The sequence below is a fragment of the Hibiscus syriacus genome, unplaced genomic scaffold, assembly GCF_006381635.1.
Source record: "Hibiscus syriacus cultivar Baekdansim isolate YM2019G1 unplaced genomic scaffold, ASM638163v2 tig00008013_pilon, whole genome shotgun sequence".
NCBI classification, from domain to species: domain Eukaryota; kingdom Viridiplantae; phylum Streptophyta; class Magnoliopsida; order Malvales; family Malvaceae; genus Hibiscus; species Hibiscus syriacus.
In genome coordinates this window covers 2,232,355-2,249,818 of record NW_024062150.1, presented here as the reverse complement: position 1 = coordinate 2,249,818, position 17,464 = coordinate 2,232,355, and the positions used below count along the sequence as shown (strand labels likewise).

The window sequence follows — 17,464 nt, the reverse complement described above, 5'->3', positions numbered from 1 at the left end:
GGTAGGTGGCATGGTTACCCCTTCCGATGAGCCTGCCCCAGGCACACTTGTCTGACGTAAGCCAACTAACTTGGCAATGATCTGATCGATCAAGGACTCTTGGCCTTTCGTGATTGCATCTAGGGTACTCTGGCTATTCTGATTTATCTTTTCTTCTAACTCTCTTTGGAGCTTCAACATGTTCTCTTCGATATGAGTAATTCGGGCTTCCATCTTCTTTTCGGTTTGAATGAGGATGACACGTGTCCGAAGCTTGTGTAGGTATGTCCAGTGTTTGTACCCTTCCGTTATGAAAATATCTTATTAGTTCATGTGAATGTAGTGAAAAAAAGGAAAACTATGCGAAATATGCAAGAATGCATGATGCATGAAATGTTCGAGGCATTGATCCGAAAAATGTGTCTGTTATTATAAATAATCTTTATTGGGACAAAAGTGTTTTATCTTTTAAGAGACAAAAAAAAATATTGACAACTTCTGATTTGTCGACTAGTCTTCTGCCTTTTTCACCGGTTGAATATCCTGTCAAACCATTCCGACTCCTTTGGCTAAACTTGTGCAGATGACGAGCTACTTTCCACAAAAAGGTCTCGAAGGACTGCATCCCCGTCTTTCACTCTATGCCGAGTCTGTTCCCTAACGGCAACACCATTTGAGCCCTTCATCGATAGAGACTATCCGAAGCTTGCTTCTTGAATTCGTTAGCAATTTCATCTAGCTCAGCTAAGGTTTCACTATCTTGTTCTCGTAGTTTTCGATAGGAGCGTCCGAGTCAATAACATTTTCCTCGTCTTGCCCCTGCAACATTTGCCTCTGGGTATTCTTTGACCACGGCTGGGCTTCTGAACTTTTCATCTCTTTGTATTACAACCCCTTTGTCCATTAATGCAGATTATTCATGTTTTAACAAACACATTTTTGGGGAATCAACACCTCTTTTAAATGATGCGAATGATAAAAAAAATGCCAAAGAACAAAAATAAAAGGAGGAAAAAAAGTTAATGAGATAAGGACAACAATAAAAAAAATGATAAAAATGAAAAGTCCTACCCCACATGATATCTACCCCACATGCTTATTATTCCTACCCGAACATGATCTCTATCCCGCATGCTAATTTCAAACAAATCCTAACCGCATATTTGTCTAGTTCGCATGCTTTGAGCAAAAAATAAAGTAGGAAATAAAAGCAGCCTAGGATTTGGAATGAGGTTTTGGGGTGGGCTCTAATTCCCCGTACTCTTCGGTTTAGGTTCTAAAAAGGTACTCGAGTTCTCCTTGTTGGTGCCCCCTTGGGCTTGAGAGGCCCTTAGTCCTAAGCCCATTATAAGCTTGTGTGGACTAAGTTAAACTCGAGAGGAAACATTCCCTTATGCCCATACGGAGAATAAATTCACACGAAGGCATAAGGTATATGAATCCCGAAGGTTACTTGCTAGGCCCATACGGTGAATAAATTCACACGAAGGCGTCGCTTTCGCCCCCACTTAAAAGGGTTCGGAGCTCGGGTACAGAGCCTGAGATAGAAACTTTAAAAAAATTTAAAACCATTGAAAAAATGTTAGTACAACTATTTATTTGAAAAATAATCAAAGGTAAATAATTGGAATCGAATAAATAAATAAAAATTAAAATTTACAATTTTCGCATAAAAAGACAACCGGAAATTAATTCTAGCCTGACTCACTTACCTGTCCCAAGCAGAGTCGCCAAACTGTCGTAGCCGTCTTTCGGTTGGAGCCCCGGAATTGGGCTTCGACTTGAATGAATTGGGTTAGAGTCGCCACCGACCATTTTAAAACGAATTTAGGTGGGTCGGGCACCATCTTACCTGATCTACGTTGTACCAGAAATGTGTCAGGTTCGGGAGTCGGTTACGGTCAAGGAAGGATTAGCACCCTTGAACCGCCCTTTCGGTACCAATTAATTTTCCGGTTGTCTTTATTTGCGAAAATTGAAATTTAAATTAACATTCAAAAATTCAATCCGAATTAATTACCTTTGATTGATTGAAATTACTATTAAGAATGAAGAAGAAAAATGTTAGATTGAAATAAAAGAATGAATACCGAAAAGGAAAAAGAAAATATTAGTATAATAATAAAATTAAAGAAAATGGATAAAGATGAAAATATTAAAGAAGTAAATAAAATAAGAAATCAAAAGGGTAAAATGAAGAAAGGGTTAAATTTTAAAAGCAATAAAACAATAAGCATTTTGGAAATTTATATATTACATATTTTTGAAAATATTTATATATATATATAGTATTATTATTATTATTATTATTTATTTTATTTCTTATTATTATTTATGCTTTTTGCAGGGTCCAAGTCAAAGATTTGTTTTGGGTCCAATATGGTCCAAGTCCGGTCCAAACACTGGGCCTGAACCAGCCCAACAGAGGATACGGTTCAGGGTCTGGAAACCCTAGTCATACATGTCACAGGCGGCGCACAAGGGGGGCAACCAAACGTCAAGCCCGAACCGGCCGGCCGGGAAAATCGGGACTGAACTATCCCGAGAATCCCGACCACGTGAACGTTGAGGGGAACGACCCCGTTATCATCGGAAACGGCCTTCACCGAGGGGTTATAAATACCCCGGTGAGGCCATGCGAAAGGGGGATACCGAGGTACCACCACACCGACCACCAGAAACGAGAACGACCGGTCAGCAGTAAACCACAACAAACCATCCTCAACAAGACCCAAACGGAGAACCCACAGAAAGATCACGTACAACAAGAAAACCAAACAAAACATTCAAAGCCAACCAACAAGCAAGGTCGAGACAACCAGAAACCATCATCGAGAGAGAACATTTCAGTACCAAAACACGCAAAGCCGAAACAACAAATAACAGAACCATCGGTCACTACCCACACAGACGAAACTGAGAACAAACGAAACCATACACAACAAAAATATAAAACCAAAGGTCGAAGCCTCACAGTAGAAAAATCCAAGAAAACATATACAGCAAGCAAGACAAAAGGAAAAACCAGCAGTCACTGTGAAACGGTGAAATAACGACGAAAAGGTAAAGCCTTTCGCCTTAGATTTACTCCGATCTAGTGGCTCGGGAAAATCGGGACTGCACCATCCCGAGAATCCCGACCACGTGAACGTTGAGGGGAACCACCCCGTTATCATCGGAAACGGCCTTCACCGAGGGGTTATAAATACCCCGGTGAGGCCATGCGAAAGGGGGATACCGAGGTACCACCACACCGACCACCAGAAACGAGAACGACCGATCAGCAGTAAACCACAACAGACCATCCTCAATAAGACCCAAACGGAGAACCCACAGAAAGATCACGTACAACAAGAAAACCAAACAAAACATTCAAAGCCAACCAACAAGCAAGGTCGAGACAACCAGAAACCATCATCGAGAGAGAACATTTCAGTACCAAAACACGCAAAGCCGAAACAACAAATAACAGAACCATCGGTCACTACCCACACAGACGAAACTGAGAACAAACGAAACCATACACAACAAAAATATAAAACCAAAGGCCGAAGCCTCACAGTAGAAAAATCCAAGAAAACCTATACAGCAAGCAAGACAAAAGGAAAAACCAGCAGTCACTGTGAAACGGTGAAATAACGACGAAAAGGTAAAGCCTTTCGCCTTAGATTTACTCCGATCTAATGGCTCTTTGGCGGTTTTGAGGACAGATTCGGCTTTGGGGTGACAATAGGAAACTTCTAGGTGAGTGTGGGTTTCTCGGCCGCCACAAGCGGCAGCCGGAGCGACGGCGGTGCGACTGAGTGGGCCACCAGACGGTGGCCGGATATCGCCCGAGGAAGGGCTGTTTGAGAGCATTCTCTCGGCTTAGAAGAGAGAGTTTCTGGAAAATGTTGGAAATGAAGTGAGAAGAGGCTTAGTTGGACATTTATATACGAGGGACCGGATTGAAAATATGGGATTCTTAAATCCTCTCCGCAGTCCCTCGTATTTTGATTCGCTTCGCAATTCAGCCACCAATTGTAATGTGGCCTCTGAATTTCCAATTTAAACAATTCGATCCCTGCTTATATTTTTATATTTTGTGAATCGATCCCCTAACTTTTTTTCCTCTCTTTTACAGTCCATTTTCCATTTATTTCAATTTAATCCTCTATTTTATTTTATCATCATTTTCTCCATATTGTTTTATTGCTTTTAAAATTTAACCCTTTCTTCATTTTACCCTTTTGATTTCTTATTTTATTTACTTCTTTAATATTTTCATCTTTATCCATTTTCTTTAATTTTATTATTATACTAATATTTTCTCTTTCCTTTTCGGTATTCATTATTTTATTTCAATCTAACATTTTTCTTCTTCATTCTCAATAGTAATTTCAATCAATCAAAGGTAATTCATTCGGATTGAATTTTTGAATGTTAATTTAAATTTCAATTTTCGCAAATAAAGACAACCGGAAAATTAATTGGTACCGAAAGGGCGGTTCAAGTGTGCTAATCCTTCCTTGACCGTAACCGACTCTCGAACCTGACACATTTCTGGTACAACGTAGATCAGGTAAGATGGTGCTCGACCCACCTAAATTCGTTTTAAAATGATCGGTGACGACTCTAACCCAATTCATTCAAGTCGAAGCCCAATTCCGGGGCCCCAACCGAAAGACGGCTACGACATGAGGTTTATTCAAAGTTTGAAAAATAAAGCTAAAAGAAATCACATGATACAAGTGATGCCTTTCAACTCGTTTATCGTGTTATGCGTGGATAATTGTATTCTTTCCGTATACGAAAAGAGCACGACAACACTGAGCATTATGTAAAATTTGGTTGGGTGTGATTTCTTCTTCTTTCTTTATTTCTATATTTTCATGAATTGAATTATTATTAAATATTTGGGTGGAGTAATTTAATTAAAAATTAAATGTCAAAATTTAGTTTATTTAATGTTTAAATCTATAAGGATTTAAATCATCATTTGATCAAAATATGTGAGTGCCATGATACCTCCCACACTTCATTTAATTATGTCATTGGCCTAATAATAGTTAGTCCCATTGTTTATCAAAATGATCATTTTGATCCTTATTTTTAGGGAATATTTTGGCCTCCAACGTTTTATTTTGAGACAAAAATGTCCCTTTATAAATGAAAAATATTAGTTAATAAACAAATAACGCTCCAAAACAAGAGTCTTTTTACCTTAGAAGAAAACGTTGGGGGCAAAATGCTCAAAAAATAAGAATAAGAGTCAAAATGATTATTTAGTCAGACATTAGAGGCCTTTTTACCCTAAAATAAAATATTGGGGGAGCAAATGCTCAAAAAAAGAATGTGTCAAAATCAGGGGCAGATGTACATGGCTCCCTAGGAGAGCCATTTCACACCCATTATTTTGAGAAAAATGTTAAATTTAGTTTAATTTGTTAATAGGAAAAGAAAAAAATAAGAAAATTTGCATACCCAATTTTTAGAATAAGGTATTAAAATTTTGAACCCCCATTTTTTAATTTCTAGATCCGCCATTGGTCAAAATGATCAATTTGATATTATTATAGACTAATTTGATGTTATGTATTTTTTATATATAAAATATTACAGAATAAATTAAAGATGTGTTTGATAGTTGTAAAATGAACTTCAGAAGTTCATTTTCTGAATCTTATCGTATTTTATTTTAGGTAAAATATAATGGTTAATTTTTTTTTATTTTCTCGGTCAACTATTTTCCTTTAGATCTTATTTTGGTTAAAATACTTTATTATTCTCTTCAACCTTAAGCTGCCTGTCACTAGCAATCTCTCTTATCGATATCAGTATTAGTATCTTCCTATCAATGACGACGCTAATAGAGATGAGTATTGGCATTGTTTAACAGTCGCGGAGTCACATCTTGGTGGAGATGAACATTGAAATTCGATTTTTTAATTAGTTAATTATTTTACTGATGATGTCTACTCTAAAATTTTATTTTTATTTATCTCATTTACGTTATATTTCCTCCCATAACGTCTGGGGATACTGTAAATCAAGATTTGTCCTCAATCTTATCAAAGCCTCCATTTGCTCGGATATTCAATTTTAGGTTTCTATCTTTGCATGTTGAATACTAAAATGGTTCTTGATTTGAATGAGATTCTGCTAAAATACAGTGACGTTTAATAGAGTATTATATACACACTCCATCGTCTCCTGGTAGTTAATTTCTAGCAGAATCTGTGAGTTTTCAGTTAACCTCGTTGAATTGTGAGTTTTTCGAGTTTAAGTCCCTACTTTAGAAATTAGGGGTTTTTATTTAAATTTATTTATAAATATTATAGTATTATTTGATTCTAATTTAAACGACTTTCTATAATTATATACAATTCGTATATATTTCTTATATTTTTATCATATGAACTTAAACTTGAAAATCAATTTATTAAGGCTTAAATGTCTCATTGTCCCTGAACTATACTATTGTACCGGATTACTCCCTAAAGTATTTTTTGATACGTTTGGCCCCCTCAACTATGAAATGTTATCTTGTTTACCCCAAATCATTAACGCCGTTAAAAAAATTAACAGATTAATCAGAACCCGCTCCGTCATCGCCTAATTTTTATTTTCTTTATAAAAATCAATAAATAAAACAAAATAAACAACATCCCAAAAATAACCCTCCTTCCCCAACCCCAGCACACCTCCACCTCCTTTTCCCCATCTCCACCGTCACAGCTTCCTTTGATTTATGTACAATGGCTTCAACGTATTTTCATAAAAATTACGGTCTATTCACCGGAATACTTCCTTCGCTCGGCATTTTCCTGATATCAATGAAATCATGAGAAAACAATACTCTTACTGAAAAAGAAAGAAAATGAACTTTGTTTTCAAAAAATCCATTTAACCAGATGAAAACGATCATTTACCTGATATCATTGTAATATTTTTTTTATTGTGAAAAGATTCTGTTTGGTTGCCAAGAAAAATATGGGAAAATCAATCATTTTGTTTGGAAAAAAGAAACTGTGTTTTTAAGAACCCATTTACCTGATATTAATCTCAAAGGAAAAATAATCAATTTCTTGAAATTAGAAAAATGTTACTCTTTTCATAGGAAAATATTCATTTTCTGTATTAATGGTTGTAACAGGTTGAAGGTCTTGAGGAGCTGCAGAATCAATCTCAATCCCCAGAAAAGACTGTGAATAAAGAAATTCTTGGTACTGTTACCCGGACTTCAACTAGGAGAAAACCCAGTAAGGATTAACATCAAAGCACACAATCAACCATCCGAACCCGAAAAACTGCAAGAAAAACAATGGCAGTGGAAGAAGAAAACAAAAACTTGAATGTGCCTGAGGTTGAGGTTAAGGATCAGAGGAAGACTGATATAGTTGTGACTCCATTTCCGAGTGGTAGGAGCAAAGTCAAGGCTCAGAAAGGTTCATTGCAGCCCGCCTACAGTACAAGGCGGTCAGTGAGGTTGCTGGGGAGGAGCATGGCCGAATTGAGTATCAAGGGAGAGAGAAAATGCCTGCAAAGGTTGATGAAATGGTAGAAGGTGAAGATGAAAGCAAAAGTGGTCAATCTGGTAAGTTTATTTTGATGAGTGAATTTGAGATTCCATTTTCAGCTGGATAATGAAGATGGAGAAGAACACAGGACTAATAAGCTTGATGATGGGTTATATGAGATTGAAGATATGCCATAACCAAAAAAAGAATTACGGTGGAGATGTGGTGGGGTTGGGGGAGGAGAGGTATTTTTAGTATGTTGTTTATTTTATTTTATTAATTGATTTTTATTTATTTAGATAAAAAAATTACGTCGAAGAGTAAACTAATCACCAATCTATTATTTAATTTCTATTTTTACTATTAACTATATATATTTTTAAAAATCATATTTGACGCTACATTTTAATTTTGATTTGATTATCTAATTTGATCATCTGTCTTTAAAAAATTAACGATGATACTAACACATCACCTTAAAATCCCTTATCACATCAATATTGAAAATAATTACCGTTAATTTTTATTAATATATTATTTTTTATTCATTGTCTATTAGAGTACAAAGATGAGAAAAAGAAAATAAATTATACAAACTTTAATCTTACAAAACTTTCGTAATTTTGTAAATGTTTGTTTCTTTAAGGATGATTTAATGATCACTCATTTTTTCGTTAGATTAACCTTATCTCTAGCGTACTATTTTGATAGTGAATTTATTTTCATAATATTTTAATAACTATTAACGATGCTAACCACTTAAATACTATCAATTTTCCCATTAACTTGTAATTTTTTTTTTAAAAAAAAGGGGCATACCAAACGGAATTAGAGAAGAAAAAACGTGCCACGACAATCATCGTCTCTAACATAAAATTTTTCATTTTACAAATTAAGTCACAATTGGATAAATTTATTTTACTGGATAAATGTAGCTAATAAAATGTCCCAAAACATCCTTTATATCATAAAATCGCCAAAACCACGAGAAAAATAAACTACCTTTGAAGTTGGGACAAATTTAGCACTCCCACAAACCTGGTGCAAAGCCGCCATTGATGAGCAACGGAAAACTGAATAACTAATACTCCACATTATTAAGCAAAGAAACTAACCCAAAGTAAACTGAAAACTTATCGAATCAAATGAAGTGGAAGACTCGTTACCGGGAAGAACGGATCGACCTGAAAGCTGGTAAAGGTTATTTCCAGATTTTGACAGATTTGTCATAACTGGCAGATGCAACCATCCCTGTCACTTGAGACTGCGCCAGGGATGATATAACGCAGTCGTGAGCCGTTATTGGCATGCTCCTGTTCTCAGACGTGTGCCAAAGCTCCAATGACTGCAATCGATGAAATTTAAAAATAGGAAATTAGTGACAGTGAGATACTGTTATAGAACAATCAAGGTAAAAAGATGACGGAAACAGGGGGCATCAACAGGAGTTGCGGAGCCGGTAAAACAAAATTCAAATGATGTCAATTAGTTCCTGACAATATCTTAAGGATATTAAGCGGCACCTGATAACCACCGACGACTAAGAAAGCAGGAAAGCTAGGATGAAAAACACAAGAATGGAACTTGTTTCCACTGGATTTGAGCTCGTGAATGCACTCTCCTGAGGCGAGCGACCACACTCTGACAGAATCCTGACTGACAGATGCTAAAATGTCTCCATTTGTGTCCCAACAAATAGAGTGTACCTCTGTACTGTGCCCCTGAGAGTCGAAATTTTTTCTCCACATGAAAAACTACTCTGTGAAAACTGGTTTCACTATGAATGGGGTAATATACTTTCCCTTTAAAAAGTTTAAGAACTGAACAAAATTTCTACCTGCAACAAGTGTGTTCTTCTGTCAGCTTCGACATCCACAATAGAGACAACAGCCTCTGCTGCTGCAGCTAGATATTGTCCTATTCTTGGTTGAAATCTGACATTAGTGCTGCCTCCCTGCTTCAATTAGTAAAAGTAATTCATATCCAAAGAGCCTGCACTACTTAGGGAACAACAAAGTTTAGGGATCTAGAAGTCTAGCCTTGGATATACGAGCACAAGAGTACTGATTGATGCTCCAGAAGCGAATCTCGCTGTTACCATCACAAGAGCAGAAAAGTTCATTCTTCTTAGGGTGGAAATCGAGGGACATAACTTGTGCCATATGCCCTGTATATTTCCAGATGCAATAACTTGGCTGCAAAATTGACCAAAAAAAGCAACCTCATATGAAAACCATAATATTCACCACCATTGAATAAATTAGAATTCAGAATTCTTTTCTGCAACTGCAACAACTTTGTGTCTTGTCTTCAATAAAGCAATGTCATGTTTAATGGTGTGAGCATGAACTCAGAATAGACAACAGCAGAATGTATGCAGTCCAAAATCTAAATATAAAACCTGAAGGAAGAGCGCCACAAAAGAAATGGGCAAAAGGGGACCAAAGGAGAGAACCACACACATTAATGAAAAAAGAAAGGAGCTAGAAGATATACTTGAGCAGCATCCCAAACTCTCACTGTTGTATCGAAAGAAGATGTAGCAAACTGAGTGGAATTTGGTCTGAAGCGAATATCAGTTATGATACGAGTGTTCCTCGGGCGTACATTCAGTTTGCAGAGTTTCCACGTTCCAAAGAACAGCCTACTGACAGGAAATAGACAAGAATGGTCATCATTATTCCACCTTCTATTTAAGTTTTTTTTTAATTAATCATAAATACTCCCACAAATATTCTGCTAGGATCCAATAAGTATTGCATCACATGGCTACATCGCTTATGGAAACAAAACAGTCAAATAAAACAATAATTAATAATCTAATCTTATGCAGCATGCTACATTAGAAAATTGTTTCCTTGCATGCTAGAACGCTTATACCTTCTTGTCATGCCCAGCACTGGCCAATAGCTTTCCATCTGAAGAGAAATGACAGCAGGTGACTTTGCCATTGCTTTTACGTATCGAACTAACTTCATTCAAGCCATAACCTGAAATGTAGAAAAGAAATAATTACTGTGGTCAACTCGAAGAATATAGACATTGCTGAAAGCATGAGCTCATATTACCCTTTGAAGTCTCAGCAGTGTGTTCAGAAGGGTTTCGTTTTAGGCTGCCAAACAAATTCCCTCCATCCCCATCATCATGTGAGAGAAAAGATTCCACATTGTCCTCCAAGAAGCCAACATCTCCAAAATGTTCCATGTCCTCCTGCATTACAATTACATCATAAGCAGGCTTTTGAAATGACTTGGCTAGGCTTGAAATACACACTTCCATAACTAAGGATGAAGAAACAAAACCCTAATGGAAACTTGCTAAGAAAAAAGTTTTATATTGCAATATTCAATCTTTCCATACTCTTCAAAGAGAGTATCAAGATCTTTCATATCCTCATTACCATTAAGAAATCAAAACATTGACCTAGGAAATAAAATATAGCCATCCGTTAAGCCATAAACCACAGTCCAACCAAGAGGTTTGGAATAGCTAGACACTTTCTACACTACAGCATGAGCAACTCCAGAATGAACACTGACATGAATTACATAAAAAAGATGTGCTACAACAACTAGATTCATCCTTAGCCATGTGAAAGAAAGATTATGCAAAGCTTAAAGCCTTAAACATTGTAAGCAATGCTCACAAAAGGGATGATGAGTCTCCGTCAATATCACAGCTATGGGATCAATATCTCAGTCAAGAAACAGAAGCAACACTCAAACATTGTACGCTAAACAAACCACATCGCTCACGAGATACAAAACTTAATGGTCAGTTGGTGACCAACATTACCAGCAAAACCTTTTTCAATTCTAGGGCCTAAAATGCAGTGAAAGGGGATTTCAGATCTAAGTTACAGATATTGGAACCACAAAGATATTCCAAGTAACATTGCCCATGCCACAGAAAGTTAGAAGCATATTATCACCAAATTTTATTTTTGGACAATAATGAGCAATTTGTTTGGTGGTTATTTAACTTTGACAACAAGAACTAAAAGAAAATGGCCATGTCTGGTACATTGACAGAATGTGCATAATCATGTTCATAAGACCGGAAATTCGGAAGTATCAAATTTAGAACTACACCGGCTATTCAAGGCCAAGAGAAAATTTGCCAACATGCTATGACGATACCGAGTGCTCCATAGTCCATACAAATTTAGCACCCCAAAGTGTTCAACAAGCTACATGAATGTGGGAATGCTTTGTGTTTCTTAGTATAGCAGGTTCAAAACGTTTACTACAAGCCCTTAGGTTGGTAATAAATTAGGATTATGTACCAGCTGGTTTGTTGATGATGCAATAGCACCCGTTCCATCAGATCCATACATCATCAAATTTTTTGACATGCTATTACCACGTTGCATATTGCTAACCACAGCTACTCCATCACCAGGCGTATGAGTTGATGGGGTTGATGGCTGAGAGTTAGAAGGACCCACAGTGTTTCCAGTACCGGTGCTATTAGCAGGGCCAGAAGATGAAGGCCCTTTTCTTTTCCGGTTATTCTAATACACCATACAAGTAACAGTTGTCAATTTAAGGGACAAGTTAAAGATGGTACCATCAAATGTTCCCATCATAAGTTCATGGAATTCGTATGGACCAGCTTGGAACCTACTGTAAGCCTTTAAAAGGAAACATTGCGATAACCAAGAGACAAGGCAGAATTAAACTCAACCTGTTGCACTTTCTGTGACTGCAATGGGTCTTGTTGTGAGGAAGACTGTCTTATTGGTGGCATGTTCATCTGCTGAAAGGACACAAAAAAAGAGGAAATTAAGCAAAAAGAGCATTGACCATTCTTAATCAAATTTATAAAATTAGGACTTATTAAGAACTACTGAACTAATCCCACAGAAACAAATAGCCATAAATTTAACGAGGAAAAAAGTATAAATTATGCACCTAAGGGTATGTAGACAAATAATGTCTGCAACTTATATAGGTTATATAAAGCAGATGCTATGACAATTGTCACAAGTCTATATAGAAAATGTCACTTATTTATTTTTCTCTTAAACAAGAAATTGAAAGACACGTGCATATCTCATCCATTAATAAGAACGCAGGATACTGAAACTTTTGTTGAAAGCACCTTTTCCACTTTCTTGATGATTGAACACGAAAACTATAAGGGTATATTTGACAATAAGAAATAGTTCAACAATTATAACTTGTTCTGGAAAGGAAACCTTACTTTTGAAGAAGTTGATTGCATTGGAGAACCTATAGATCCATCATTGGCAGTTGGTTGGCCCTCTTTAGTATTTAAGGTGCTTCGAGATAATCCTGAAAATCTTTGAGGATCCATATCTCCATACATAGGTGAATTAACCATATTTCCTTGTAGTTGGACTTGAGCTAAGACCTGTTGTTGCTGCTGTGGCAAAAGCTGAAACTGGTTTGCATTCTGTTTGAATGGCTTTTGCACTTGAGCACCTAAACTTGGCCGAATTTGATCGATGCCCTGCAAAATGGCCAAGAGTCAGTTAAGGACAATAACCCAGTTAAGGAAAATATATATCAAGTACATAAGTTCAGTTTAAAGCTTACAGTTAATGGCCAACCCTTCAACGGAAGGCTACCAACTCCAGGGTTCAAACCTTAAAGAAGAAAAAAATAAGCATGGAATTATAAGAATATTTACAGCATGACTAAATAAACTATAGAAGCAAAGTTATTAGATATTGTGCCTTTGTCTCAGAAGAGAAAATACAGAAAAAGCAACTTCATGCAGTATTTTTCAGAGTAGCAAGCTTAGCACACGGAAGAACCAAACTAAAGAAGCACCCAAGCTTCTTAAGTTACAGCAGCACTAAACATATCTTGCGGTAGGCCACAAACAAATATCTAGCCTACTAGGTTTCCTATTGAATTTTTGGGATCATAGTATGCAACTTTAGAGAAACAGATGAGTTGAATATGGTAGGAATGATGTGATGGTCCGTGATGAAACAAAATATACAAATATCAGTAGAGCCTGTATAGACCGAACGACAATCATGCAGTGACACAATAATAGAAAATAAATCAATAAATTCATGATAAAATATGATCAGAAGTTAGGTTATGAATAATGGAACTCATTAGTATCCAGAAAGGTAAATGGTGCAAACTGAATAAAACCATTAGTTACAACAAATACCTGTATTTCCCATTCCATATTTTGACTGCATGATCCCCTGTCCATACATTGAGGAAGGATCCATAGGCATGGATCTCTGTGTAACACCCGAATTCCCTTCACTTTTAATGTCCTGCAAGGATATATATGTGTGTGTGTGTACAATCAAACCAAAAGAGATTGCAAATTGTAGCAGCAAATATCCAAACAAAGAAAAAAACTTTATCCAAGACTTCAAGTAACAATCAAAGTCGGTACAGTCTATGCCTGAATTTGTTGCGATTCTGCAGTTACACTTCCTTGATTTCCTTGAACCAACTGACTGCATCAGAGACAGTTTTGGCATGTCACTAACCAGAAAATGGTTAATTACAATAAACAAAACACCTTACCTAAAATGTACAAGTATTTTACCCAGGATGATGTGTAGGTGATTTTAAAAGGGCCATCCTAGCATCAAGAGGTGGCTGAGATGTCTCTGAATTCATTGCATTTGGGTGTTTCATTCGCTCTTCATACATTTTTTCTGCCATTGCACTTGCATTTGACTGCCCTAGGAATCCTCCAGATCCAATTGCATTTACAGGACCACCAATAGAAGGATGATTAGGATCCCTGCGCTGCAATTGAGCTTGACGCATCAGTTGCAACTGCTGCATCTGCAACTGTTGTTGCTCCTTTGCCTTGATTTGTTGTGCCTGTATGTAAATACATATTGGTTCAAAACAATCAGTATAAATTGCACAAATGACAAGAACTTATAATAATACTTGCTAAAGTCGTAAGGGGCCACCTCTATGTATGCTACAGAAGCCTCCGAATGCTTGTCATTTGTTCTAGATATAAATATATCCCAAAAGACAGACCACCACTCAAAAAGAAACCCACCAGGTGCATCAATTGCTGAATATATAAGCAAATCAATGAATCAATTGCTGAAAATATAAGCAATTCTAACATTAATGTTAAGAATCTAAGTGGCAAACCCATTGATATTTAAAATGTCCCAAGAAAAGTAAGACATTGTACTTCTAGGGAAAGTCAAAACTCCATGTGCCATAGGTTAAAACAGATTCATACAAAAACTCCATTTGTTCACTTTCTGCATAAAATCTTCAGTCACACAATCCATGATTTAACTAACAGGAGTTGTACATCATCAAAGCCAATTCATACCTACTGGATCAGAGGCGACTTTCCCTTCTGTCAAGAAGGAATTTGCAGTGGCATGCAATTTTTTCTTTACCAAATAATCATAGATATAAATATCAAGCCTGCCAACCCAAAATAAGAGGAAACAAAAATTAAGGAATCAATTAAACTAAAATCAACATTCATTTTCTGGAACAGATTATAAATACATCTTATCTGCTTCCCAATTGCTCTGCGCCATCGTTTCAGCTCAAAAACCAAATGATTAACTGTTCAAAACAAATCAAAGCAAAATTGATTTAGAATAAAATTAAAAAGTCAATTTTCAAGAAAGAATTAAAAATTTGGCAGAAAATATTATAATTGTAGAACCTGAGACTACATTGATCAAGACTAACCTCAAAGAGAGCAATTCAATGGATCGGAGACTACATTCCCATTCTTGATCTCGTGAAGAAGATCTTATTGATCAATTAATAGCTTCTGCCTTCAATAAAGAAACAAATAAAAAATTTAAATTTCATAAGTTCCTGAGACCTCTTGATTTCAGAAACAGAAAGCCATAAATGGAAAGGAAATGATCGAATTAGGGTTTTCGTTTTAGTTAAGTAGATATGATATTGATGAAGCTTCGAAGCTCAGAGTTATTTATTTGAGTTTTAACCTAGTGAAAATTACCAACGGGGAGATTTTGAATAAGATCCGAACCGGAGATTCGGGTGCTCGGAGTCATACAGTATTTGTGGCAAAAGTTACTTAAGGCCCTCGTACTTTTTAAAAACAATCAATGTGGCCCTCCACTTTCTTTTGCACCCAACGTGGCTCTCCAAGTCAGAAAAAAACTCAATATGATCCTTTGACCAATATTTTCCGTCGTTGACCAACAGTACATTAAGCAGACCAACATCCTATTTTTTCTCTCAATATGACCCTCTTATTTTTCTCTCTTTCTATTTTGATCACTAAACTTTAAAAGTTTTCCGTCTTTTACGAGGATTTTAGATAGAGAAAATAACCTCAGTGACCAAAAATGCCTTATAATATATGATTTTAACCAACTTTTTTTGGATTTTCCAAAATGACCAACTAAATCGCAATGCGATCGATAATTCGCAACGCGATCTCCGGTATCGCAAATCAGTTTCCAGATTCGCAACGCGATTCTGACTATCGCATTGCGATTTCCCAAATTCGCGTTGCGATTTTCCTAATTCGCAATGTGAATACGTAAATCGCAATGCGATTACGTAAATCGCAATGCGAATTAGGAAAATCGCAATGCGAATTAGGAAAATCGCAATGCGAATTAGGAAAATCGCAATGCGAATTAGGAAAATCGCAGTGCGATTACGTAAATCGCAATGCGAATACGTAATCGCATTGCGATTTACGTAATCGCACTGCGATTTTCCTAATTCGCATTGCGATTTACGTAATCGCATTGCGATTTAGTAAATCGCAACGAGATTCTGACTATCGCAATACTGAATTTAAAATTCGCAACTCGATTTCTGAATTCGCAACAGGTTTTAATTTCGCAACACAAATGTTTTGGGTATATAAATACGCAGCAGCAACAACTCATAACCTAAATCCCTAAATCGTAACTCATTCCATCTCCATCTATCACTCTCTCCGGCGACATCCGTTCCTATATCCAACGACATCCTTCCCCATCCGGCAACAGGTTTTAGTTTCGCAGCTCGTTTGTTTAGTAAATTAATTTACAATAATGAAATCATCTAATTTTGATCATGTTTGGATAGATTTGTGTTTTGGAGGGTCATGGGAGAATGTTCATGGTGTTTTACAATATATGCCTTTACCCATGAATCTTCAACTAAAACAGTCATTAAAAAAGTTAACTTATGAAACTCTAATGTTACATGTTGCAAATAAATTGAATTTAGAGCCCCTAAGTGGATTTAGGCTATCTTATCAGAGAAATGGTAAAGCTTATTTGTTAACCGACAATGAAGATGTTGAACGATTCATTGCTTACATTAGTGTTTCAAGTGATGATGTTACATTGTATGTTGTTGAACCTAGAAGTAGTGAAGTTGGGTTAGTAGCGGGTAGTAATCAACTAAGTTTTTCAACCCCAATTTATGGTGCTCAAAATTTAATGGTTCCACCACAATTTCATCACCAAGCAAATATTGTTTCACCACATTTCCAATACCAAACACAATCTCAAAACCCACAACCTTTCCCTAATCCAAATCCCAATCAACTTTCAGCACCAAATTCTGATTTTCGTATTGACCAGTTAGACGATGATGAGCCAACAGAAAAAAATGTGAGTACTAGTCAGTATTCGAAATTTGATCTTGGTCAATACCCGAACTTTGATCTTGGTCAATACTCGGATTTTGATGATTTTTCAGAAGAAGAAACAGACCCTGCGTGTAATGATTTTGATATTGGTTAATACCTGAATTTTGATGATGAAATAGCCGTTGCCGAGGAAGATGTTGTTGATTATAATGAGGAGGAAGTTACGACTGTAAATGAACATGTTGAACATCCATTATGTAATTCATATAACACTGAAGAAGAAAAAGAAGAAGAAGAAATCCCCAAAGAAAAGTCCCCGAAGAAAATACCACGGGAGTATAACTAGAATATGCCAGAATTACTTCAGATACCGGAAGAAGAGTTGGTAAAGATAGCAGTTGATTGTCACACAAAAATTATTCGTA

At 36.4% G+C, this 17,464-nt stretch overlaps 1 pseudogene; it reads right to left on the bottom strand.

Moving 5' to 3' along the window:
* Positions 1-8,323: 8,323 nt before the first annotated feature.
* Positions 8,324-15,376, bottom strand: LOC120201789 (annotated as a pseudogene).
* Between the last annotated feature and the right edge of the window lie 2,088 nt (positions 15,377-17,464).